General features: G+C 37.1%; 1 long non-coding RNA gene across 10 annotated transcripts in view; it reads left to right on the forward strand.

The window, feature by feature from the left end:
• The window catches only part of LOC141930929 (uncharacterized), a 304,098-nt gene that overhangs the window by 69,565 nt on the left and 207,711 nt on the right, over positions 1-26,822 (forward strand). For 5 of the 10 annotated variants that reach the window (XR_012625430.1, XR_012625434.1, XR_012625438.1 and 2 more), the window contains 2 exons: positions 20,538-20,673; positions 25,808-26,225. This is a non-coding gene — a long non-coding RNA (uncharacterized LOC141930929). The remainder of the gene's footprint in view (positions 1-20,537; positions 20,674-25,807; positions 26,226-26,822) is intronic. The other 5 variants (XR_012625437.1, XR_012625435.1, XR_012625436.1 and 2 more) reach the window with 1 other exon arrangement.

Here is a 26,822-nt window from a genome sequence, read left to right on the forward strand (position 1 = left end):
GATGCTCTGCTATTGTCAGTATATATCTGATAATCTTTCAGAATGAATGAAGTAGTGAAGTAAATTAACGTTTGAAATTCTTGAAATCAAGAGACTTGATAAGTGACAGGGTGCAGCTGTATTTTCAGAATCCTTATGTAGACAACTTTTACAAACTCAGAAGTGAATGGGGGACTATTTTATTCCTGTAATGTTCTGATTCACATTATACCTTAAAGAATTTATTTCATGTTGATTTTTAAAAGAACTGATGTAACTGAATGTTATTGGTAATGTGTTTGCTTACAGTAGGTGAAACTGTGCCTTATATTCTGACTAGAGACTGTAACACATGTTGTGCTTGATTTAACATGCCTGCCTGCTCCTCATTTGGAAATTGAATAGTCAGTTCGAAGGTTTAATTTGAAGTTGAATGTTCTTGGCTTGCTGTTCTTTTTTGAAGACCCTAGAAAAAGTAAGAGGCCTTCCTTTCCTTTGGTAAGGGTGTTACATGCACTAAGAATGCCACCAGCACTCCTTATAGGCATGTGGAGGTTTTGGCTGTAAGGTAAGGAGTATGATCCTGTGTTACTGAGGAAGGTAATGAGAAAGCAATAGGCAAAACCAGAGGTAGTACCTTCCTCCTCTTTTTTTGTCCTCCTTCTTCTCTGGTGGGATTGGTTTCACTGAATATAAAGCACATAGGTCCCCTGACTACGTAAAGTTTTCCCCCGCTAGCTGCTGAGCTTCACTTTAATTGTAGCATAGGCATTACTATTGCAGGTTGCTTTGAGTTTCATTATGTCTGTCATTCATTTACTCATAATCATTACAGTGAAAGCAATATGGAAGATGGCTAAAATGAAAAACTCACCAAGCTGAAGGAGAAGAGGAGCAGAAAGAGAGACATAATGAAAAAAAATAGCTAGATATGTACCACATACATTCATGTATCTGCCTTGTTTATTCAGGACTATTAATAGACTAATAGGACATTGAGCTCGCTCTGGCTAAAAGGCCTGGTAGTTTGAGGGGGTTTGGTTTTGTTTTGTTTTTTTAAAGCAAAGACTTTTTGTAGAGAAAATGCATGTATAGGAACATAGTTTAATAGTACAAGCAGCTGATAAGAATTTTTCCCAAAAGAGACTGTAGGTGAGTTATATTGTGTATTTTAATATGAGTTTGTTTACAATTAGTTTCAAGGTAGCAGGAGAAATACGCCTGTGTGCACAAGTCTGGAATATTAACAGTGGTTATGGCACTGATAGAGCTTTACAAGCTTAGAATCCTTCTGTACTACTGCACAAAACTATACAATTGCAGAGCTATAAAAACCTGTTGAGGCAGACAGGAAATTGTGCATCACATATGCACTACTTTGAAATAAAAAATCCTTTTTGTTTTGGAATAATTGCACTTTTCCCAGATTTTCCTATTCTGCCATCTCTGATGCCCCCTCAAGTAGTCAGCAAGGGAATGGAGAGGACAGAGAATGGGCAGAACCTTGATGACACCTTGCTGCCTGTGTGCTTCACAGTGTAGTTAGAGCAGCAGGTCAGACACCACACACACACACAGTGAAGAGGTGTGATAGACTGTTTTGCCCTGAGGAGGAAGAAGATAATCTCAGCTCATCATCTCCTTTCTAGTTGCTCCATGGGCAACAATACAATGATTTGTACTTTGGACCAGGTTATATACAGGCTGTTTAGCCCTTACTAAATTATTTTATATTTGGGGGTTTTTTTTTGTAAATAAATGATGCATTTTACTGTAGTTCTTTGTGCAACTCTTGGTGCACTAAAGTTATCAAACAAATAGAGCAGAAGCATGTGGGTTCTCCCTGTGGCACATCAGGAGCTTACAGAACAGTTACATATTAAAGAGCTTTTCATTTCTGTTTTCCACAAGCATTTGCACAGTGGAGAAAGGTATCCCAGAGCCTGCAGGCTGCTTTAAAGATGTCATTTTGGTTAAGTTATATGGTGGAATAAGTTCTTATAAATCCTCTACATCAAAGGTCACTGTAACTCTTCTTTTATCTCCTGATTTCACTTGTACTTGGGGTCTGGAGAGAGCAATACCATTTTCTTGTCCATTAGATGTAAAAAGCAGAATTTCTGCTATATAACATGCAGTACAATGTGCAGCAACTATGCAGTCAGGGAGCTGGAAACCTCAGCTATTGGCATGCAGCAGATCTCCTCATAACCTGTTTTACCTCTGTTTCATTGAAATAATTATTTTCTTATTATGATTGGATACCATTGTCAAATGAACCTATGTCATAGAATATGTGATATATCAGATTTCCTTTGGAAAACCAACTTTACTCATATAGCAGGATACTCCATTTTGATGTAAGAAATAGACACTAACTTTTCCTCCACTGTTATGGATCAGCAGAGGTAGGTGAATTTGTTTGGGATTGATGAAGGGCTCTGGAAAAATGTCTTGACTGCGATCATATTTCTGAGCCTTTCCCAGCCATGGCTATAGAAGAAAGCTGTTAATTTCCTTTCTCACTGGAGTTCCTTGAGAGAGGAAAGTGGCTGTAAGTCTGGCTGTGTGGCTTTGGGGGTGGCATTTTAGAAATAAGTCAGGATAGGCTTTGGGTGGCATAACATGTTTTTCTTAGAATATGGATGACAGTGTCCAAAACTTAAACAAGATTTCAGAAAATCCCTGTCTGCTTATTTTCAAACTCTGTTAGAAGGTGACAGAGTGAGTGTAATGGGATGAAGCTGAGGAGGAGAGATTATATTAAATGTCAGAAATAAACCTCTGTACTATTTTGGAGTAGTTTCCCACGGGAAGTGTGGGATGCTTCGTATCTTTGAAGTTGTGTTTAAAATGAGACAGGGCTAGAAAACATAGTACAGCACAGTAAATGAGTAATGCATCCTGCCCTAGGCGAGAGAAGGAAAATGGGTCTGCTTGGTGCTTTCCAAACCTGATTTCTCAGATTTTATAAAAAATTAATTAAACAATTTTTCAGGCATAAAAATGCTTTATCTGAAAATATATAGTGCATCCATTCACAGAATATATTTCAAAATTCTCTTCTTTGCACTTGTCATTAATCTAATTAGCCATTCTATAAAAGCCAATTGTCATTAAACGTTGTTATAATGTCACTTGGGAGATTATCTAACAAATGAGATTGTATTTGACAAATCTGATCTTTACTTTTCAGAAGATATGTTAAAAATTTTCATCGGACATTCCTCTTCTTCATACTCCCAGCTGAGTCAACAAGTGTTGGCAGTTGCTGCTGGCAAGATGTTGGCTCACAGGAATAAATGGTCTGGTCAGATATGGGAAATCTCTGCCTGTTTGAAAGCCCTGCACCCTGACTTTGCTCTTGTCTTTGTGGTTGTGTTTCTGCACTTACATAAACCCTTGACCTCTTTAACGTAGGTTTGTGACTACCCACCTGCATCTTACAGCTTTGGGTAGGATTGGAGTTTTTAGAATTGTTGCATTGCTTAAAAAGCTTCAAATCACGTTTTAAAATATCAGGAGTATATCCTCTGAAATGGTCTAAACTTAGCTTTCTGCACTAGACAGGGCAGGTTAGACTTCATTCATGGGAATCCTTTCTATTCTGTCCAGACCTCGAAGATACCATGCTACTTCACAGCAATTCATAGAATCTTCCTTTTTTATGCCTTGAGATGTCTACTGGCTTCCTGTTTATTTGCTGTCCTTTACCTCAAGGGCAGATGTATTTTGAAGTATATTCAATCTGTAAAGGTCATTCACAGGCCTACATGCAAATGTAAAATGTTACTTGTACTTCATACTCTTATTAGTCTTCCTAATTACATGAGGCAATCAAAACGAGTGGAGGCAGAGGCTTTAATCAATACTTACCTCAGCAATAAAAATGTATTGCATCAAACCTATTAAAAATAACAGTAAAGGTTAGCTGTCTGAATTCGGCATCGATAAAATTAACTTAATCTAACCCAAGAATGCAATCAGCAGATGATTAATACTTCACAAAAATGCACATGTGAGTGGCAGTAGAATTAAAAGCAAGTACAATTTGGTTTGAGCTGGACTTCCTGTTATGCTCCTGACCTGTACTTTAGCCTTATTTTCCTAGTTTCTGTCCAGAATTTTTGTTGTTTGTTTTGCTAGGTGAATGTGAATGTGGTTGTGGCTCAGTGCGTTTTCTCAAAGGTTCCATGAAATCAACTTCTTCAATCTTTATCTGCTCTCCAAACTTCCATAATAGAACAGTTTTGTGAAACGCCATGGTTTTGTGGTGATATGTAGTGGAAGTTTTATAATGATTGGATTGCCTTGACTTGCTTTTTTTTCCTTGGTACCTCCCACTGACATGGAACAACATATGCCTTCAAGGCTGATAGAACTTATATAGCAAACACCTCAGCACAGTGTATTTCTGGATTAATAGAAAGCTCAGTTCCTTTGCAAAAAAAATGGTTGTGGGATGCTTCATCTTATATTTGACTAAAAAAAAAAATCTGCCGCCTTTTTCTGATGTGTGTCGTCTTCATCTCACACCCTCTCTCTGGGAGTTAGCCTTCTGACTCTCACACCCCAACATGTCACACCCTGCTCTTCACACCACAGGGTGCTTGATGCTGATGATGGTGCAGAGAACAGCTGGAACGCATGAATAGAGAACAGAGGTGTCAGACTGGCAAATGTGCATCTTGCTGTAACATTACCTTGTTTATAGCTGAGGTACCCTATCATATAAAAGGCAGTAAGGTTTCTGAGGGGAAATTTGTTTTGTTTGTAAGGTAGTATCTTTTGTCGGATCAAATGACACACATTAAAATGTTCATATTTCACTTGCAAAAACAGTAGTTAGTGCCAAGGACTAAGAGTATATAAATGTATTGTGCTTTGTTGTTATATGATATATAAATATACTTTGTGTTATGTGCTAATGATATCTGTGTGTATCATTGAAGATAAAAAAGGATGTCTTAATATAATCTGCAAAATCCGTGTTTTGAAAATCACTGCACATATTATGGCTCTTGGAGTTTAAACTTATATACACTGTACAAAATTTAGGCATCAATAAGCATATTTTAAACTTCTAATCAGAATTAATTCAAGATTCAGAGATATCTGTAGCTTCTGCTGACACAGGTAGGAGCTGAAGATGCCATGTATTTTTTGATGCAAATAGCTATTTTCATAATTGCTACAGTTAAAACATGCAAGAGGGAGAACTTGTGTGTTCTCTGTAGTAAGTGTAAAGTCTTGAAGTAAGTGTTAATAGCTTTATTGTGCTAAATGATGTAATGCTATATACCATTCTTCATGAAATCACAGTCACTTTAGTTTTGTCTCTTTGCTTTGGGTCATAGAGGTTTGGAACGTATTATTTTCTAAATAAGAATAACAAAGTAGCATCTCCTTTTATTATATTATTAAAGTTCCCTTGCATATCTGAAAGTATGATTAAATGTCTTCAAAAGAGGAATTTATTCTTCTGGGCCACTGATACTGTAAATTCTTGATGTTCTTTGAGTCAGCAGATCCAGATATTTTTCCTGGATTGTGGACTTTTTCAAGATTTTTTTTTTTTTTTTTTTTTTTCCCCTTAGTCTAACTGTTCTTTTCTTTGAATGAGAACCGTACTATCAGACATTATTGAGACAAAACATGAGCAAGGAAAAACCCTCTGAACTTAATAGTATTAGAATTAGAAACATCTATGGGATATTTTCTTTGACATTATTTTTTGGAGGCTCAGACATTGTAATTTATCCTTCTGAACTATGTCCTGTTTCTTTCTGAACTCATGCTGTGATACTGAATAGATAGAAGACTCATTAATTTGTTTCAGTAAAGAAAGTAATTAATTAAAAATAAATGAAAAAAGTTGAAATTGAAGAAATTAATGAAGTTTCTTTAGTATGTTTCATTAAAGAAGACACTGCATAAAATCCTTCTGTTTATATATAGAATTGGAAGGAGTGGGGTTAATTTTGCAGACCCATAGCTTAATGTAGAAGTTTTTACTGAATTTTATTTTATGTTCTTTTTTAAGACAATTTTCTGTGACCTTCCAGGAAAAATTCCTTCCTGGCAGGAACAGTTGGACAAACCTTGAGCTGGCCAAATACTAACATGCTTATCCAACACTGCTTCCTTGTTGAGCAACTAACTAAAGACCTCTTTTGGAAAGGTTTGGGTTAGCTAAACAGTAAATAGAAACAGTGCAGTTTATCATGAGGAACAGAAGACTCAAATATTGCTTTATAATTACGGAATGCACTGAAATCTATACAGTGTTTTAGATGAAAATAGATTCTATTGAGATTTATGATTATCACTGGCCTAGCCAAGGGCATTTCAGGAACTAATCCATTATTCTTCATGAATACTTTTACCAAATTTTGCTATTTTTGGATACTGCCTCTTTGTTACAGTTTAAATCTTTACAAGAAAATACTGAAATAAAAAATCAAGGGCAATCTGATGTTTTTCTTATGAATGATGTGGGACTGGTACAGGGGCTTGTTGTGAGCTGCAGAGATCTTTCTTTCCAGTCCAGGACTGGGATTTGAGACAGCTTGGTCATGAATTCTGAGTAACATCTGTGAAATGAATTTATTTCCTCAGTCTAAGTTCTACTGAACCAATAATGATGTTATTTGCAGTATGACTGACTGTGAGAAATTGAAATCTACATAGCTATCAATTATGATGGAAAAGCCTTTAGAAATACAGCCGATAACATTCTAGGGAAGACCTTTGGTATATTTTTGGTATCTTTTGAAAATATCCATAATCTCTTCTTTGCTTACTTATCAAATATCAGAAATAGGTTCTATATCCAGATTCAATTCTGTCCCTAAATTAGTGCTTTCAGAAACTGATCTGAGTAAAGTTGCTCTTTTTTACATCAGTGTGACTCAATATAGAATATGGACCATTAAAGCTGGTGGGAACATTAGTGACACATAAGAGTTAAAGACAAACACCCATCATTACTGGAGATCTTTTGATAGAAAAAGTGTTGCATAAATGCTGAACACTTTTCTGTTAAATAGGGAGATGCTGACCAACTGTGCTAAAATTGGTTCTTAACCACAATTGTGGTTATCTGTCATGTTTTCAAATGTAAAGCTATTATGGAACATGGGACTTGGACAGAATTACAAAAAAATTGGACTCCAGGGTGAGCATGGGTCTGTTCACTGTGCTGTTTTTTTCTTAAGGTTAATAATTGTCAAGATAAAACAGAATAGCCTCAGGGCTGTTATATAGTCAGGGGCTATATAGATAGAATCAGGACTCGGAAAAGATTATAGGAACTCGATGAAGACTGAAGCTGCTATATTTATTTTTAATTAACATGGTATTACTTTACACTGAATATTTTGTGAGGATGAAGTGAAAATATCTCACTTCTGAAGGTACTTTGGCTATCGGGGAAAAAAAATTCTCTGTTCAAGCTGTCTTTCATAGAATCACAGAATGGTTTGGGTTCGAAGGGACCTTAAAGATCATCTGGTTCCAACCCCCCCTGCCATGGGCAGGGACACCTTCCACTAGCCCAGGTTGCCTAAAGCCCCGTCCAACCTGGCCTTGAACCCTTCCAGGGAGGGGGCAGCCACAGCTTCTCTGGGCAACCTGTGCCAGGGCCTCCCCACCCTCACAGGGAAGAATTTCTTTCTTAGAGCTAATCTGAATCTACCCTCTTTCAGTTTAAAACTGTTACCCCATGTCCTATCCCTACACTCCCTGATACAGAGCCCCCCCCCCCCCCCCCAGCTTTCCTGTAGCCCCTTTGGGTACTGGAAGGCTGCTGTAAGGTCTCCCTGGAGCCTTCTCTTCTCCAGCTGAACACCCCCAACTCTCTCAGCCTGTCTTCATAAGAGAGGTGCTCCAGCCCTCTTTATACAAAAAGGAACATTTTATGAAATGGTGTACTGACACAGTGACCAATCCTGACATGAAGAATTTTTCCCTATATTTGAGGTCAAGTTTGAGCTGTGGGAGCTCATCAAGTGTTTTGAGCCAGTCTGGCCTGCATGTTTGAAAAGCAATGCTAATATAAGGCCTTAATGGACTAATCAGTAGCCTGTTTCTTATGGTAGGTATGTCAGAAGGCGGCAGAATTTTATTAAATTTATGTACTACCAAGTCATTCCCTCAGAGAGTCATGTAGTTTGATTACAGAGCTCATAAACATTACAAAAATTTCTTAAAATTATTTGAAGGCAAAAAGTACCTCTATTGTTACCTTAGAACAGTTATACCTAAAGATTTTACCTACTATAGTTCATATTTATTGCATACCGTTGAACTTTGATCACTGAGCAAGTGATTGAAATTGTAGGCGAAAATTTGTGAAGCATTGAACCACTCGTGAACAATTCTGACATTAGGGCCTTGAATAAGTGATCTATATCTAATGTAACTGTAAGCTAGTTCTCATGTCTTTATAAGGCTGAACCATTTTTCAAATGGTTTGCGCTTTTGGGGTGGGGTGTTACTAACTCTGCTTGAGTTTTATCACTTATTATAGTTACTCTCCTGGTTGTCCAGACAGAGCTCAGACTTCAGAGCTCAATATGGTTGCACAAATTTTTGTGTCTCAAGTCTTTTAAATCATTGGCCTTGGTTCTGTAAACAGATCCATACAGAAAGAGTTTGAGATCTGTGTTTCTGATCTACTGCAGTCAGTAGATATCAGCACACTGAGAAAGTGGAAAGTAGTGCAGAGCTGGCTGTGGGATGGCTGCTGACACTGTAAAAAAAGCAGAGAAAATACAGATAGTGAGTGGGTAGAGCAAATGCAAAACAGGTGAGCCTTATAAGTGAAGGGATTATTCGGTTACATAAACTAGGTAGCTTGATGATGCATCTAAGGGATGAAAAGATGTTTGTATATTTGCATAAATAGAAATGTTAGATGACTGGAAATGAAAAGACACTAACACAAGACTATAAGACAAAAGCATGGTGTTAGACAGCTCAGTTGCAGGAATGTAACTGATAAGAAGCATTAGCAGTGACAAAAGTCAGAATGTCTTTCTGTACATTAATATGCGAAATGTTGAATGGGAAGTGGACTACATCAACCCACTTTTGATCAGCCTGAGGAGGACCATGAAAGACAACATTGCATTGAAATTCTACATCAATAGATTAACTATTTCTTAATGTAGTTTAATTTAACCATTTAAATTAATGGCCATTATTAAACCACAGGCACACCCCCACCCCCCCAAACAAACAAAAGCCAAACAACAGCAAAGAAACCCCCAACACCAAACACACACCCTCCCCGCAACAAGCAAACAAAAAATCACTCCCATGCCCCAGCACCAATCCACTTGACTTAAAAACCTCAACTGGAGGCTAAACTTCACTCAGCAAACACAATGGGACTTGCAAGTGGGTAAAACACTATGCAGTAGGTCATATGATCATAGAGTAATTCAGGTTTGAAGGAATTTTAGGAGGTCTCTAGGCCAACGTGCTGCTGGTCAGACATAGTCAGACCAGGTTGTTCAAGTTTTTATCCAGTTGTGTTTAAAAACCTCCAGGGATAGAGACTGTACCTTGGGTAACCTGTTCCAGTGCTTGACTGTTCTCATGGGGAGAGAGTCTTTAATTTTCATATATCCAGTCAGTCTCTTGTGCTTCAGATTATGCCTGCTGACTTGTACTCCTGCCATGCATCTCTTTGAAGAGCTTGGTTCCATCTTCTTGATGATCTCTTTATACTGATATGACTGATGTTGAGATGATTTGAACTGTTTGACTTAATCAACAAGGTTAAAATTATAATTCTAGGTGATTCAATTTGGAGAGGACAGTCCTTTGATACCGTAAAAGTCAGTCGGAGAAGAACTCTCTAAAACTCAGAAGTCAGAGTGTTAGAAAGCAGGCATTCTTTATTTCAGCGCTGGGTGCATGGGGGATCTCTCCAGCAAACACGCACACCTTAAGCCAGTGAAACCCCGACCTAAATGCAGGTATCTCATACATATTCACAAGGTCTTACAATACAAACATACGTATTCATAATGATGTGTAATTAGTCCTGGAATTTCTGTATCAACAGTCTCTTCCGCAGGCCATAAATGTATCAACATTGTCATGCTTTCCTCCATCTTATCAAAATGTGATATGATGCGCATCCTTGATTGGTGCCATCTTCCTTGGTTCTCGGTTTGATGTGTGATGCATATCCTTGAATGGGGAGTCATCCTTTGGGTTGCAAATCACAGGTGTCCCTCATCTGTGGGGGGGGTGGGAGTGGGGTGGGTGCAGGTGTCCTCCATCTCCAGGTATGCAGATCTCCTCCATCTCCAGGTGTCAGAGGCCCCAGTCCTTTGTCCTTGTTTTACAATTCAGAAATGCCTTGCTTTTACAGCTCAGAGATGCCTTGCTTTTACAGCTTAAAGGAATTTTAGTTTAAAGTATAATTTAAGTTTACTATAGCTAACTATTTTACAGTTATGCTTAACTTTCTTAATATACCTATATCACTTGAGGGAGAAGAGAAAGGAAATAGTTGAAGTACCTGATTTTGAGCATTTCTGCTACTGTCTGTGTCCTTCTAGTGGAAGGATAGGTCACACTTTGAAAGAAATCAGTGGAAATAACAAGCTGGGAGAACACGGATCTTTCTTTACTACTTAAACTGAAAACACAAACAAGTAACAGAACAGCCAACACCACTATTGATCCTAATAGTTTTTTGGAAATGACTTGAAACCATGGCAAACTCACACCAGGTGAGCATTAAAGATCTGACAAATAAGCTGTTCTAGTGTTATTTTTGAGTTTGTTGTTTCAAAACTTGATATTGCAGTGTGATGGTTTGCCAACTGAACATTGCTCCCTGGTGTGCTGACCACCCCTCTGGTCATACTTTTTGTTCCTCTGGATAGGTCATGAGAAATTCAACTCTCAGCTATAAAGGTATAAGATCAGTGCCTTAGCACTAATTTACTTAAGATCTGCCAAGTTAATAGTGTACAAAGAATTGTAAACAATTAGATAAATAATCCAGTAGACCTCTGGGTGCATTTGATGGGGATTTTCTGTGACACTAGATTTGCATGCAAAGCCAAACTTCTAGCACTCCATTTTACATGAACCAAAAGAACTTTAAAAAATAAGCAAGAATTAAGTCCTGAGCGGAAGTGCCCTCTTTCAGAGCACTTGCAAGTCATGCAGACTCTTAGCTGCACTTAGTGTTGTCCTGATCTCCGCATGGTGATACCTTACAAGATGTTGCTTTTCAGCTGCTAATGGCTATTTTATCCTTGTTCAAAGTAGAATCAAAAATGCAAATGCTTCAGAAACTTCCTCTCTGCAACTGGGCCTATAGAATTCTGATGATGAACAGTAGCTTTCTTGTCACTACAGTAGCATCTAATCTTCAGAGGGTAGCTGGAGAGACCAGGAGCTTGCTGCCCCAAAACGCTTGCTAAATCATCTGCTGGAAGCGTGCATGCTCCTTCATATCTTTATCTTGCCATTGAGAATGGAGAAAATAATATATAAAAAAAAGTATAATATATGGAGCAAGAAGTATATAGGAAGATGAATAATTTTTGTAATCTTAATAAGAAGTCCTTAGAAATTGCTTGAAGTAGTTATGAAAAAGATGGTATCTAAGGACTATAAAGTTTATTATGCTTCTTAATGATGGTATTATTGATGAGCTGAGCTTAAAACAGCATGTTACGTAGGTACAATATTACTGGTGGCATGGCAAAATCATGAGTTCTGCCAACAAGTTTAATACATGATTTTCTGACACTAACAATAACATTGTGTGAATATTAATTTAGTAAGTTTGAAAAGTGAAAGCTAGCTCAAATCTTGTACAGCTTATGTGTACATCTTTCCACTAGCTTGGTCAGAGTAAGTTTCTTAACATGGTGATTTCAGATAGAAATGGTCTGTGTGACTAGCCAAGAGTGACCTGGCTCAGTTTTCCAGAAAGGGTTAATTCTTGCTCAATTGATTTCATTTGAGTTATGTACTAGTTTCTGATATTTGAACTTGTGCAGCCAAAATGCAATTGAAGCAGGAGGACTTAAGCCAGATAGATTCTTACCTCTGACACTTACACTATTTAGCTGGAATCAAAATGTCTCTCTTGCACTCAGGAACAGCAGAAAAGTCCCTTGAATAACATCCAAATACCTGAGTAGTTTTGCATTTTGGGGTGGTGACATGCTTCTATGTTGCATTTGACAGCTATTTAAATGAAGGATGTGTAAGCTGTCCAGCTTCAATAAAGTTTGATCAGATACCACAGTTAGAGATGGGGTTTGATTTGTAATCTAAAGTATGTGGGTTCTTTCTAAAGGGTACACCATGTCATATATGTCCTACAGCAGTTGACAAATACTATATTTCTTTAATCTGCACCTTTGTGGGACATAAGATAGAGCACTGGAAAAGCTGAAAATGTGTGTTACTGCTATTTGAAATAAGAGTGGGTTTTGAAGGTTGGAAGGCCTTTCCTGTTTCATTTGAAGAACTCCTGGAACAGCTTCTTAGCACCACTTTGGAATGTTGCCTTAGTGCTTACAAAGTCTTTGAATTGTAACCAGTCCTTTTGCAATGCTTCAGCTATTCTGTGACTTTGCTTGTTTAAATACTAAGGGAAGGTAGCTGTTCCATTAAGGTGAGATTTGAGATCAGGTTAGTGTTTTGCCTGACAGGTGAATAAAAAGCTTTTAGTTAGTGACTAAAGCATTTTTCAATGATCTGGTAATGGCCTTTGTTGTCCAAAGACAAAGCTTGAGTTTTATTTATGGGCTATAATCTTTGGTACCTCTGCACTTTGTTACCTAATAAAAGAAATGGTAATCGCATCATTTACAGTAGAACAAAAATAATCTACTTGTCATTTGTTAAAAATAATTGTATGTTTTCGTAACTGCAAATTACAGATTTTTTTAAAAAATCCTCAATACTTTTCAAAAGGCATACTTTCCCCATTGGTGATTTATTCCAAAAGCTTTTATCTACCTAAAAAAGAAACTTTCATATGTAACAAAAGAAAATTTTGTTGAGAAGGCTATTTTCTTTAACAAATAATGCTTGTTTCTAATGGCCAAACTTGTCTTGGATGGAAATAAAATTTAAGTCTATTACAAGACCATAGTGATTTATTAGGACCTCTGTTAGCTTTCAAAACAGTAGACTTCAAATCTGTAGCTTTCCAATCTGTAGACTTCTATGTGCTGTTTCCTGAAAAGCCTGTCTTTAATTCCAGAAAACTAAATTATCATTTGAAACATGTCTGTTGAAGGAGAGCTAGTGTGGTGAATCCACTGTGCTGTGCTAGTGAGTTTAGTGATGCTAGTATATTATGACAAGAAAAGTATTCAGACAAAATACTAGGCTGTTATGTTTTAAAACTTAGGGATAGCCAGTCTCGGAGCCTAATTGTTAATCATCTGAATCATGTTTCTTTTTCAACCCCTGTGCTTTACTAAATTTCCTCCCACCTCTATGTTGACAATGTCATTAAAGTGATCTCTACAATGAAGCCTTTTGCGTATGCACTGCTCTGTACCTGGCCAGATGCCTTAATGATTCATGATCTGTGGTCTTCAGTGAGAAAAGGTTTTCATCATTCCTGAGAAGTCATTCTCTTCTTTGATTAATTGTCCTAATGAGGTCAGGCTTTGGCTTACCTTAATATATCATATATTCCAAAAATAGTTTAGGCATTGGAAGAACTCTCACAATAAAGTATTTGCAAAGATGGGGAAGAGAAATCCACTGCACTAAACCTATTGTGAGTACACCATTAGAGGCTGGAAAAAAACAACAGCATAAGGGCTGCAGCTGATCTTACAGGGCAAGTTCATTAGTATAAAGTTAGCTGTATGAAGATGCAAGAATCAGTGGAACAGGAGAGGCAAAGGAACTAATTTAAAGAAATATATTAGAAGAAAGTAATTTTTTTAAAGCCCTTCCATGCTCATTATATAAAGTTGGTATAGGTGGTTCCCTCTTTGATCAATAACATTTGCCAAATTGGAAATGGAGTATAGGAATAACAAAGGGGACGGATACTGGTCTAAAGATGCAGAGATAATTAGTTAGAAATATTGAGGGTTTTTAAAGTGCTATGAAGACTAACAGAAATTTTAAATGGATTTTCAAGTAATGTAGTGAGCAGTAAAAGTCAATTAAAGTCTAATGACAGACTGACAAAAAAAAAATCCTTTAAGCTTTTTTTTTTTCATTTTGTGCAGAAACTAAAAACCAATGATCCCAAAGGTGAGAAACTGGCGAGACAATAGAAGGAAATATATTGCAATACACTGAGACATACCTACAGACACAAGAATTGCCTCAGGCTAATCTGGCTGTCAGACTAAATGCAAACACCCACACCATCCCCCAAACCCCTAAACCACAAACATCATCCTCCCCAGGATTCCTAAAACACTTCATGGTTTGTTCTCTGCTGTTCTACACATAACGATTTTGTGAGTGTATATATAGCTTTAATTGGCTATTTATATATATATACACACACACACCCCCCAAATAGCCATGGTGAGATGACAGAGACTTGAGCAACCATATCTATAATGATCATTGACATTCAAAATTATTAATATCCATGGCAGTACTATAAGAATTTGGAATTTGAAATCTTTTCAGACAATGGTCCCAGTAGGTCCTAGAGGTAAGTATTTTGATCTGCAACAATATTTAGTTATTCAGTGGGGAGGTTTGCTTGACCTGTAATGAAAGTATTATTATTTATATTTAATAAGTATAAATGACAACCTAGATTCACTCTATTCAGAACTTTCCTAAAATCTGATTGCTGCATTTACTAATGGTGGTTTAAGACTGTATTCACCATATTTCATAAATATGTATTGAGCATTGAAAAGACTATGTAATCAGAATTATGGTGTTTTGTTCATATTTTGCAGACAAGTAAATAAAGCAGTCCTGATTTAATTTTGATATAAAAGTATTGCAAAACATAAACTACATTGTACTAATGAAACAGCAGCAATAGCCTTGGAAGACTAGTCTGGACCTTAACTGGACGTTTTACCCCATGGATAATTCTTTGCTATATGTTAGGAATGGGTACAAGTGGAGTGAATGAAAGATCATATGATATGAATTATAATTTGCATGAATGGGTTGTTGTTTCATGTTCTGAAGACAAATTTAGTAGTTATGAAAGAAGCTACTAGAGCAAACAGCCAACACTGAGGTATATTTATATGTATCTTATAAATTTTTTGTGTTCTGTTTTACATATGCATTTCTTGTCACTGAGGCACAGCCGATATAATTAACTTCTGCTGTTGAGAGAGCTTAAGCTCAGGGTCTAGAAGTTGATCTTTTGTCCTTGAAAATCTTGATGAGTAAGCCTGCTCAGTGGGTTGTCTCAGCTTGTCGTAAAATATTTGTTGAAAAAGCAAACAGTAACAAATCAGAGAGAATCTTTTTTGTCAGCAGCCAGGGATTAATAGGTCATCTTTGCAGAAAAAAATGTTGGAAAACGTTTCAGGTTTGAGAAATATACACTTCATTGGGGTGTTTTCAGGTTCATGAAGCAAGATTTGTTATAATTTACAGAATCAGTGTACTTCTCTGCAGTTTCTTAGATAGCTATGCGTGCTATTTCATAAAAACTATGTTCCTGAGATGAATAGTTTTATACTTTCTGCAATGAGAAAGAAACCAGATGAATAAGCATTGATTTTAATCCCCAGTGATTGGAAAAGAAGGCAGGCAGACTCTGCTAGTATGTTTTACTCCTGTCTTCGTTTGCGTGCTCAGTCTCACTTTTAAGTTCTTCATAGCCACGTGAAGGATTTAGAGGTTTACATGTACACTTCTGTTTATGCTGGTGTACCATTTAATCTTTTTTGAGCAAAGAGACCAAATCCTGTCCAAACATGTATTGGGTTTTTACACATCAAACCATGTAAATATGGCCAACGTGCAAGTATCCTGGGGGAATTTCAGGGTAGATTCTAGACTGACTTGTTTCTGTGTATATGCTGAAATTACATCATTACATATTCCCTTCAAAAAGATCTTACGTGCAGAGTGGGGTTTTTGTTTGGTTGTTTGTTTGGTTGTTTATTTTTCCATGAAAAATCCTGACCTTTCTTATAGAAAGGATTTTAAAAAGCTTTAGAAAAATCATTGAAATGTTCCAGAACACTATAAAACAGGCTTGAAAATGTTCAGTATATGTTGTTCTTAGGAATGAACTGTCTAAAGAAAAACTTAGAGGGTTTTTTACACACTGAAATGAAAAGCTTAAAAAAAATTAATTCTGGTATGCCCTCAGTATCCAGGAGATGGTTCCCCAAAGTTTAATACTAATTAAAACAAAATTAATCAAAACTGTAAATTTTCTAACTTTTGAAAAAGACAAAAACTGAATGCTTGTTATGAATTACAGAAACTGATAAGATTCTGCACTTTAAAATATGTTCAGGTTTTCTTCTGACGGTAACCTAATACAATTGTTTTGCATCACTTGGAAGAGTTAGTTTGGCAACAATCATTGACAAATAAGAAATCTGCTAGGAACTTTCTGACCTATAGGTACAGTCTAATCACTTTTGCAGAAGATAGGAGAAACTTGATGATAACTGGATGCCACTGGCCAACACTATTGGGATTGAATGTAAGAATTCCATGAAGGTTTATGTTGTTCTAACATTCCCTGTGTCATTTGATTCCTACCCAGGAGACTGTATTCCATTTGCGTTATGGAAAGAATAACATTGTCACAAACTGAGGTCTCGGTCATTATCTGAAAAGGTCTGAGTAGTTCTATTTTACATCAGTGTCAAAAAAATGAGCAAGTAAATTATCTGACTGTTCCATTAATTTTTAGAAATGGCCTTTGGATTTTGTTTTAGTGAAGCCAAAATAAATCTAGTTTACTCTCAGGTTGGCTAGCAGCCATTATCCAATATTGTGTAATTCCCATTTAAGAAAGGAGAAAATGAGGGAAAGATGTTGTACAATAGAAGGCAATTAAAATAAATTAAGCTAGAACTATAGTGAGCTGATTTGCCTTGAGTCTCGTTTATGCTGTGCAAGAGGACTGGCAGTTTGCTGGTGCTTTCTCCGGTATCACCTAAGTCTGAACTGTTTAAGGCAATGGATCAACTTAAAGTTCAGACTATTTCCTGTATGTTCTGGACCTCTAAAACCTGGTAGTGACATCTCTGTGGATAGTGGAACATAACCATAGCTTGTGCAGTTGGGCTGTGTTTCGAGTATCTCATGATAAGGAAGTTAATCTGAACCTGTTCTGTTATTTCTGGTGTTTTGCAGTTTGGATTTTATATACCTCATCTTTATCTCATATAGATAGCACTGAACCTCTATGAACCTTGATCCTTCATCATTTTGGATCCATCTAGGGCATCTAATGTTTTGTCTCAGAGTTTGTGATCTTAATTTGACTAATATGCTTGTAAATGTTAATTAAATTTCCACAAACTTTTGTTTGAGGACTTGAGTGGTTGGAATTTACCATAAAGTTCCAGCACAACACTTGGAAAGGGTTAGGCTAATTCCTAAAATCGGTTAGCTGAGTTAGTTGCTAAATAAATTAAAATGGGACCTAATTAAAATACTTACCAAAATAAACATTTGCTGTGAGGATTGATAAATAATTTCAAGTAACTGCACTTAAGTTATTCAGTTAAAAAAAAAAATCTCTGCTTGCTCTAAAGAGTCAAATCTTGAAATGTTTGTTTCAAGACAAAATATTATGTGCTGATGGCACAGTTTGAGACAATGACAAATTTCTGAAATTATTCTAAATGTTTATTTGAACAGTCTTAGCCCATCATATGCTTTTACTATGGAAGGACTTCTAAGCGTACTGGTATGAATAAATCTTCATTTTCTGTACCTCAGTGATTGCTGTGCTTGCCTTCTAACAGGATGCAAGTCTCCAAAACTCCTTCCTTTTCAAAGAGAAACTGTGCTGTTTTGCCAGCCTTGAAGCTGATAAGTACTGTCAGTGTTGTTCCTGAGTTCTTCTAGGACTGGTGGCCATATGCTTACTAAGATACCAGTATTGCTTGTCCTACTGTTGTCAATCAGACAGGTCACTTTTCTCATGACAGTCCGTTACAAGCCAGTCTTTTAAACATACTAACCAGCAGAGGCAATATTGTATAATTAATTTTCCGGGTAGATTTAGCTTCTTTTCCCAAGACACTCTGTGTTTCAACATCAGAAATGCATGGCAAATTTTATCAAAAAGATGCATTCCTTTGAGCTGTTACTCTGTTTACAGACATTCCCAATATAATTAACTCAGATTCATGATGCCTGTCACAAATGACAAAAGTAATTAATTCTGAAATTTGGACTATGGCGCTTTATGTGGAATACTTACCTTCAGGGAATTAGGTCTGAGAACCATTTTGGGTCATCATTTATTGTGTCTGAGACTAATAGCATGCCAGCTTTTGTAAGGTTTCAATTATGATGTTTGAATAATGTAGGAAGCAAAGAAAAAGTAACAGTTCCATGTTTATTGTATTAATTACAGTCAACAGAGAAGTAACACTTTGCACTGGGGGCTACAAACATGCTAACTGCAAAATTCTGTAAAGTCTGCAAACAAAAGTAGGTTATGTTTTCAAAACTGGGTGAAAGTTGCTCATGCAAACAGGCAATGAAAGACACCAATATGACTTGCATGCTGATATACAATAAATGCACACCTACAAGTTGGTTTTTTTCCTCTATTTCTGTCAGAATGTTTCTAAGACCATTTGTGTATGCAGTATGTGTGTTCTTGAGGTACAAAGTTTACAATAATGCTTGAAATATGTGGCCAAAAAGATTAAATCCTTCATAAGCAATAATATGAAGCTGTAATTTAAACTACTTGCTTCAGACACTGCTATCTGCTGTAAGCACATCTCAGAACAAAACAGAAAACCCATGCTAGTGTTCAGTAATCTTCCTTCTCACACTGGAGTTTCCCAGTCTTAGAAATTTTCAAATTTTTTTTCTAAATTTCAAACATGGTTGCTTAAGGGTAGAAACTTTGAGCTGTGTTCTATTGCCTGAATAGATGACTTTAACTTGCTAATGACACCTTTTCTGTTTTTATTTCTTGTACCATTATTACTAATAGTTGTCATCATTATACTGGATTAATTGCTGACTGTGGGTGACTATGAAACTGTAGTTTTCCGTTTATGAACCAGTGATCACTTGTGAAGTAAACTGCCAGTGTGCACCTTCTAAATCTTTCAGAACAGCCAAATCTGAAAATGTCTGGCACTGAATACTGCATTTAGACTCTTTAATCTTGCTTGTCTGCAACATTTGGTATTTAGGGAAACATTTTTTAATGAGGATGACAGGAAAACTTCAAACTAATATTTTGAAAAAGGTTATTTAATATTAAATAAGTAACTTTGGGGTGAATTTGTTCAGTAATATGTTTGAATAAGTAAGTCTGTGACTGCTCATCCTTCTGAAAAGAATGTGCCAATGGACCATTTATTGTATCAAACTGCAGCACAGTTCATGAACTCCAGATCACAAATACTCTCATGTGAGAAATGTGAAAACTATCTGGTGTGGCTTCCACTCTAGTACTAAAAATATATTTTACAATCAGAAAATTATTTTAAAGATAACATAGTAAATGAAGCGAAAGTTTGCAGCTGCTAAGAAATGGTTTCCAGATCTGCAGTAAATTAAGTGGACAAAGAGGAATTTATCATGGATGGTTTGATGAGATGCTGCCTCTCTGGAGTATTAAAAAATATAAAAACGAATGAAAACATATTAGAGACGATGCAGCAACCATCCTGTTGCCTAGGGATATAAGCTATATGACCCAGAAGGCCCTTTCTTTTCCTGAAATGCATGATTCTGTCTTTCAGTAACTAAACCCTTTTTCCTTATGTTTCTCTAACTTTGCCCTGATGCTTTCTTTTCTGACACAGGAATTTCACAATTGTTTCAGTTAAAAGCAAGCAGAGTTAGTGAGAGAAAGTTTAATGCTTTATTTATTTATTTTAAATGGACAGATGAGACTTTTTTTTGTGTGAGAGTTTCATAGTAAATGCTCAGTCTAAAAAAAAAAAAAAAATTGTGAACAGCAAACCCTCACCGTGGAACTTACTTTAGTGTTAAAGCCAGACAGCTTCACGTGCGGGGACCCACAGAACAATTGTATGCTACTGATCACTGAGAGAATTTGTGTTGGTTAAGCGCTTCCTGGAGGCCAAAAACTGGCTCCAGGCAAACCTACCTGAAGTTCCTTTTTTCTGAACAACAGTTATGCCCAGGATACATTCTTTAAGATGAGTAACTTTGGTCTGGGCAATTTCAAGATGAGAAAGATCTCATCTTGACAAGAAGTCTGACAATGCCAGCATATTAAACTGTTGGAAAGGTTTGCACCATAACTGTGGCTTCTGTCAGGAATTGTCTATGTGCTGCTTCTGAGTCTTTCTGTACAGGGTAAATAAAAACATGATGCTAAAAAATAGCTTGACCCTATATCACTGTTTTCCTTTTAGTTAAAAAGTGAACCAATGCAAGGCTATGAACCACAGTGAAGGTGCAACTGGACCAGCTACTGCCATCCTCAGCAGGTTGTGAAGTTGATATGCCTCCTACAAAAGACTGAAGAGAATCATGAGCTTATGCCTAAAGGCAAGTGGCAAGTCGCTTATACTTTGGAGTATGTAAGAACATACCTGAGTATAAATTAGGTATTTTACATTCCTTGGAGATGTATGAATTGATTGTGGCCCTGTAAATCAGGTTTTCTCATTTGCTTTAGGCCAGCTGATGTGCCCATAGTAAATGCGTCACTTCTTTTAGGAACTCTGATGGTATTCTAACAGTCTGCTGTGGAGGGATGCTTTAATGGAGTGAGTGGAAAAGCAAAAGTTGCAATGCCATTCCCTTGCCTACTATATATATATATATACACACCCCCCTTACCCGTGCTGAGCTAAGCACAGTCCATCCCATGGAGTCATGTGGTAAAGTGAAAAATGACAGGGAGAAATCATTACTATGACAACCCCACAGTGAGTGTAGGGAACATAGGATTCACGGTAGCTTTTTGAGTTCAGTAAGTCAAATCCATAAGCAGCTGGCCTTTTTGTTTAGCTCTAAGAGTGAAGTGGAGTAACAGTCCATTTACGCTCCGGAGACTGCCTGATGTCTTTATAGGAAAAAACATCCAGCATGTGTGCCTCTACATGACTTTTTCTTCTTTTAAGCATGTACAAGGAAAAGTGACAGAAACAAGACAGTGGAATTTGTGTATCTTTTTTCTCCCCCCCCCCCCCCGCGGTCCTTTTCTGTATTTTAGGGCACCTAGAACTCTTTCTCTCTGTTAATGTGCCTATAATTTTCAATTGTTCTATCTTTCCATAGCTCAAGTGATGGAGGCTGTTAACATTTGACAGTGAGTAGCAGATGACACACAAGGGGGCAGCTGCAGGCAGTTTACAACAGGAAGCTCTCCTAGGCAGCCACCAGTTCTTCCTTATCTGTGTGGTAGAATTACTAAGCAGTCTGTGATGCAGATAAAATACTGACTGTGAAATGGGTTGTGTCCTGCCTGCCTTTTCCTGCCTGAGGAAGCTGCCACTTGATACACATGTGCTGGAATGCCCTGTTTTTGGGGGGAGATTAAGGGGATGAGAGCCCTTAATCTTCATTTATTAAAGTATTCTCTGACCTTCTTTCAGGTGCCTTATTCTCAGCCAAAATACAGTTTTTCTTCTGTTTGGTTTTAAACAACATGTAGAAACTTTAAAAGTGCTGTTGATTGCTGTTATGACATGTTAAAACACATTGATGGGATGCCTTCTCAGATGCTCTCCCGTGAATTAAGTTTGTGTATGATTTTTGTCTCGAGATACAGACAATAACCTTTACATCAAGAAATCCTATAGTTGGGAAACTATTTCACTATTTAATGACATTTTATTTTCATGTGAGCACAGATATTTGCAAAACAGATTAAATTGATGATTGTGAAAATTCATATTTTGTCCAAAATTCAGATATTTTAAAATGTTTTAAAGAAAAAGTTAAACTGCGGTGACTGCAACCAAAGGAAGTAAGAATATGACTGAACAAATCTCTCACTTCCTGTACTGCTAAAATGTATGTTATCTTGGATCCTGCATGCATCCCAGTGCTACAGCAACAGATTATGAGGTTGTATCACCAAGGGTAGGATGCTAAGAAAAGTTTAGGTTTCAGAGTTTCTAAGACTGACTCAGACTGTTTGCAAACAAGATTATACTCCTGAATACACTTAGAATTAACAGAAGTGATAAGACATTCATTTGGAAGCAAGACTGGTTTTGGGGACAGAAATAAGGGCTGTTGGGCATGGCTGGAGTACCTTGGGTTGGAGAAGACAAATAGAGAAGACAGATCTCCATTGTGACTAAGAGAATGATGCGACCTTAATCCTGAAGAAAACCTGAAAGGCTTTCTGTGGCCAGATCAGGGTTAACTCCTTGGGACTGCACTGATGGCACTTAATGTTCTGCAGCCTCTCAGATTGACAGTTGCATCCACCTTTTGCATAGCGGTTTAGGTTTAATAGTTAAGGCACATCACAGGATGCTTGTTTTTAATGTAAAATCCTGCAGAGAGGTGAACTGAAGAATTCATTAGCCAAATGCTGTTTCCTGAGTGGGCAGGCTTCTGTACTTGCCTCTCATGTACCTGGCCAGACCTGCTGTCAGAGACAGGATGCAGAGTAGATCATTCTCACACCTGGTCAGGTTTGGTGGTTGCTGTAAAAGGACACCAGGATGTGGTAGCAAGTTCTCTGCTGCTTTCCTTAGTGTATGCTGTAGAGCTCTTACTTCAGGACAAATCTAAAACTATGGTAATCATGCATCATGTGGGATGTTCTTCCATTTTTCTTTTTGGTAGCTGTTTGAAAGTGAGTAAATGACTCAGTAGAATTAGATTCAGGGACAAAAGCATCAGAGACCTTGTCACTCTATTCCTTTCCTCTCACTGGAGTTACAAAAAGTGGTATTCACATGTGATCTAATTATCCTTGTTTATTATTTAATATGTTCTGCTGTCTAATTTTTTACAATCTTGTCTATGCAAGTATGCTTACTTAATAAAAAAGCAAAATCAGAGATGAAAAAAGGCTCTTAACAGTGCTGTTCACACCTTTGGGGTAAGGGGCTGATAGGTTTATGCCAATTAATCCTTCACTGAGTGTTCAACAGGATGCAAAATAGGCATACAGTGCAGTAGTCTAAAAGGAAATTATTTTCTCCATTTACTGTTCTGAAAATAAATGAGTTGATTTTTCAGTGAATGTGGGATTCATCTGAAATTTACATGCAAGGCCCTGTTTTACATAAAGCTGGTAAAATCCTGAATTATTCATGGTTTTCTCATTTCTTTGGTTATCCTGGAAGGAAGGAAACTAGAGTTTATTCTACAGGCACTCTGTCTTTATTGCTGTAATGGAAACATTGCACTGGTAATTATAGTTTTACTAATTATACTTACTCATTTGTTTAATCCTTATAAGAAGAATATTACTTAAATCTGCTTTGCTGTTTGACACTGTAGCTAAATTATGAATTGTAAGCAGGAAAGAGGTCAAGTCTATTTGTGTGATCTTATCCCTGATACTCTATTAGGTTCCTGGGAGGTTTCTTCTGAAAGAAGGCTCCGTCAGTTTTGAATAATTCAAACAGTCTACAGACCTATGCTTGTACAGTGCAGATACACGAGTTACAGGAAAAAAATTGTAGGATTTCACGCCTTACTGTTGGTTGCATCTTGCTATCACTGTTGCTTTGTTTTATTGCTTTGTTAATAAAACCTTTAATGTCTTTCTGTCAAGATAATTCTCATTGATAAATGTAGAGGACTGCTCTATTTTGTTCTGCTTAGAGATAGTGCTTTCTTTTTTGAAGTAAGAAATGGGCTGCTTCTTTCTTCACAGAGAATATAGAGCCAGATCCAAAATGCTTCTAAAGGAAGAAGGTTTAAACAGACCTTGGATCAGGCTTGTTACTAACAAATTTCAGAATTTGAACACATCAGCAAAGTACTAATCCCAATTCTAGATTGTAATCTGATTCCTGTGGTTTTCCTAGGTGAGTTGTTTTACTCATGAAGTATTGAAAGTCAAACAAAATCCCTTTAATTGCTTTAAGTTTATGTATACACTTGTGATTTATTTAAATGTTTTACTATGTGCAAAATCAGAATGGCTGCCAGTAGGTAAGACAAAGAGCAAATAATTATATGATGTCATGACTAATTGTGTAAAGTTCAGTGAATTTTAATAATTCTTAAACATTCAAACCTAAATGCACCCAACAAAGAATTTATGTTCCATAAAAATCACCATTTAGCACATATGTAAAGGCAGGAAGGGCTCCAGTCATGTAACACTGTCTGTAGAAATTGGGTAACTGTTACTACATATTGCCAATGTTATTAATATGAAGTCTTTCATTAGTTGTGACAGGAATTGATGCTGAGGCTGCAAATAATTAACTCCTGAATATCCACTGAATGTAAGAAGTTTCAAAGTTGGTAACCACACATCAATTTCTGTGTTAACTTTTTAATCCCAAAAGCTTCATTTTCTATTTGAAAGCAGCCAAAACTTTTTAAAGGCCAGTTCTTTTAGCTGGAGTTAACATGACCTCGTAACATCATGGGCTGGATCCTTTATAGGAGTGAACTGGCAAGACTGAAATTGGTGCGAGTATGCTAAAGCATACCACCTGAGACTGCAAGACCTGAGCTTCATAAGAATGAGATTCCTATGACGCTGTCATTACTCTGTTTAATCCCTGGGGAAAAAATGCTTTATTGATAAAGGAAATTCTAACTAATAAAAATAACAACCCATGTCTCTTGATTGCTATGAGTGGACAGTATTGGTAGATGAACATCAGTCTACTCATTTGATGAAAGAAGGCAAGTGCATGGTTCATTATTTAATAAAGCACATTAGTCTTTGTCAAGAAGTTCTGAGGCTGTTTCTCAAGCAGCTTGAATTCATCCACCGAGTTGTATCATATTAGATAGGTAGACTACTATTTTTTCAGTGAGAAATTTGCCTCTTAAAGAAACAAGCTGAATGACCTGGATTGCTTGCTTTCTGCCAGTCATAATTCACATCTTCCCCCTGTAGTGCATGCTTGGGTATAGCAGTTATCTAATTGTCTGTTTCAGAATGGAGTGTATTTATTATGCTTCATATGTTAGTGGAAATGCTTCTTGCATTGGCATTTGGGAATGTTCTCCCTTTACTTTTTTCATAAATGATTTATCAACTCTGTTATTGCCTGCATGGTCTTTATTATGCCTCCCAAAAGACTTTTCCAGAACCCTCTTTTGCTTAAGGATCATAGGAAGAGGATGAATGAAGCTTAATATTTGACCAGGAATTTACTTTAAGTCTTTTAAGCAACATTTTGTAGCCACTGGCACATCCTTAATAGTCCCAGAGGGAAAACAAAGAAGGCAGCTGGTCTAAGTTGGATATACATTTAGTATCTTGTAATATGCACTGAAAAATAGAGACTCAGGAAACCAGCCACATACTTTCCCTAGGAAATCTTCAGAATATTTGACAGCAGGGCTTAGTCCTGACAGTGTTTTGCTCAACTTTGAGACTTGCATGACCCTCAGAAGCTTCTGACTCTCACTGGCTTGTGTGTCTTTGGGTCCTAATTTGTTACAATTTCCAGTGTAACCCTACAGTTTATCTTGTTTTAACTCCTTCATGGTTGCTGTACATATGTTTTTGTCACTACAGGAAATTACTACAAGCAGTGATGCCCCTGGGTCCTTCTACATACATAGAGACTTCTGAATGTGTGAAGTACTATAAAACTACTCAGAAGAGAGTCGCTGTTTTCTCAAGATCTATCAAGTGATGTAATTACACTGGCATGTACTTCCTAGTGGCCCATATTCCTTCTTGTATGATAATTCATCACTTTTTACCAGGAGAAAGCTGAAACAGTTATTTGTTAAACCTCATAGAAGGCATTGGTGTCAGAGCAATGCTTACAATTTTGGATGACTTGTCACTCAGATTGACAGGTGCCACCTCTCCTCACAGAAATCAGACTGGAAGTTGTGCTGAGCGTGCTGTCAAAATGGCACAGCCTCTGTCTTTGATGGCATTGTCTGATGATGAGAGCTGGGACAAGAACTGCAGGTCACTAGGGGTGAGTAATGTGAACTAGAGGGGTTCTTTTAGGTGTAAGTTCACATTTTGCCTGTACAAGACTGACTGTATGCACTAGGGCGCATCATGTTTTTCTTCCTGCTGGAACCAACCTGAAGTCAGGTACTGGGTTGCCATTCAGGCTACTCTGCCTGTGGTGTAAATGAAGGTGCTCCGGCAGCGAGCTGTCTCTGTGCATGCACAGGGTGAGCCTTGGATTGGCAAGTGGCCTGAACTTCATTGTGGGTAAAGATACAGTGTGGACACGTGGTCCTGGAGCCATAATGGAGTGCAGCACATCAAACCCCCACCCCTCCTTCTTTGCGCTTCACTGCTTGATACTGTAAATGCACCAAATAACCTGGAATTTCTAGAAGGTGTTAATTTCAGATTATGCATATGTGAACAAAAGTGTATTCTTAAAATGAATTGTAACTATTTGAAAAGTTCCTTTATTCAAATTATATAGATACTTTGTTTCTGGTTTTTATGTTGCAACTGAATTACTTGAGGACTTGGAATGCTCTAAGTTTACATGTTTTTTTCCAAGAACCTGAAGTGGAAGAAACTGAGACTGAGTTTTGAAATAGCTTTGATC

Source organism: Strix aluco, chromosome 16 (genome assembly GCF_031877795.1).
Source record: "Strix aluco isolate bStrAlu1 chromosome 16, bStrAlu1.hap1, whole genome shotgun sequence".
In the NCBI taxonomy this organism is placed as follows: Eukaryota; Metazoa; Chordata; class Aves; order Strigiformes; family Strigidae; genus Strix; species Strix aluco.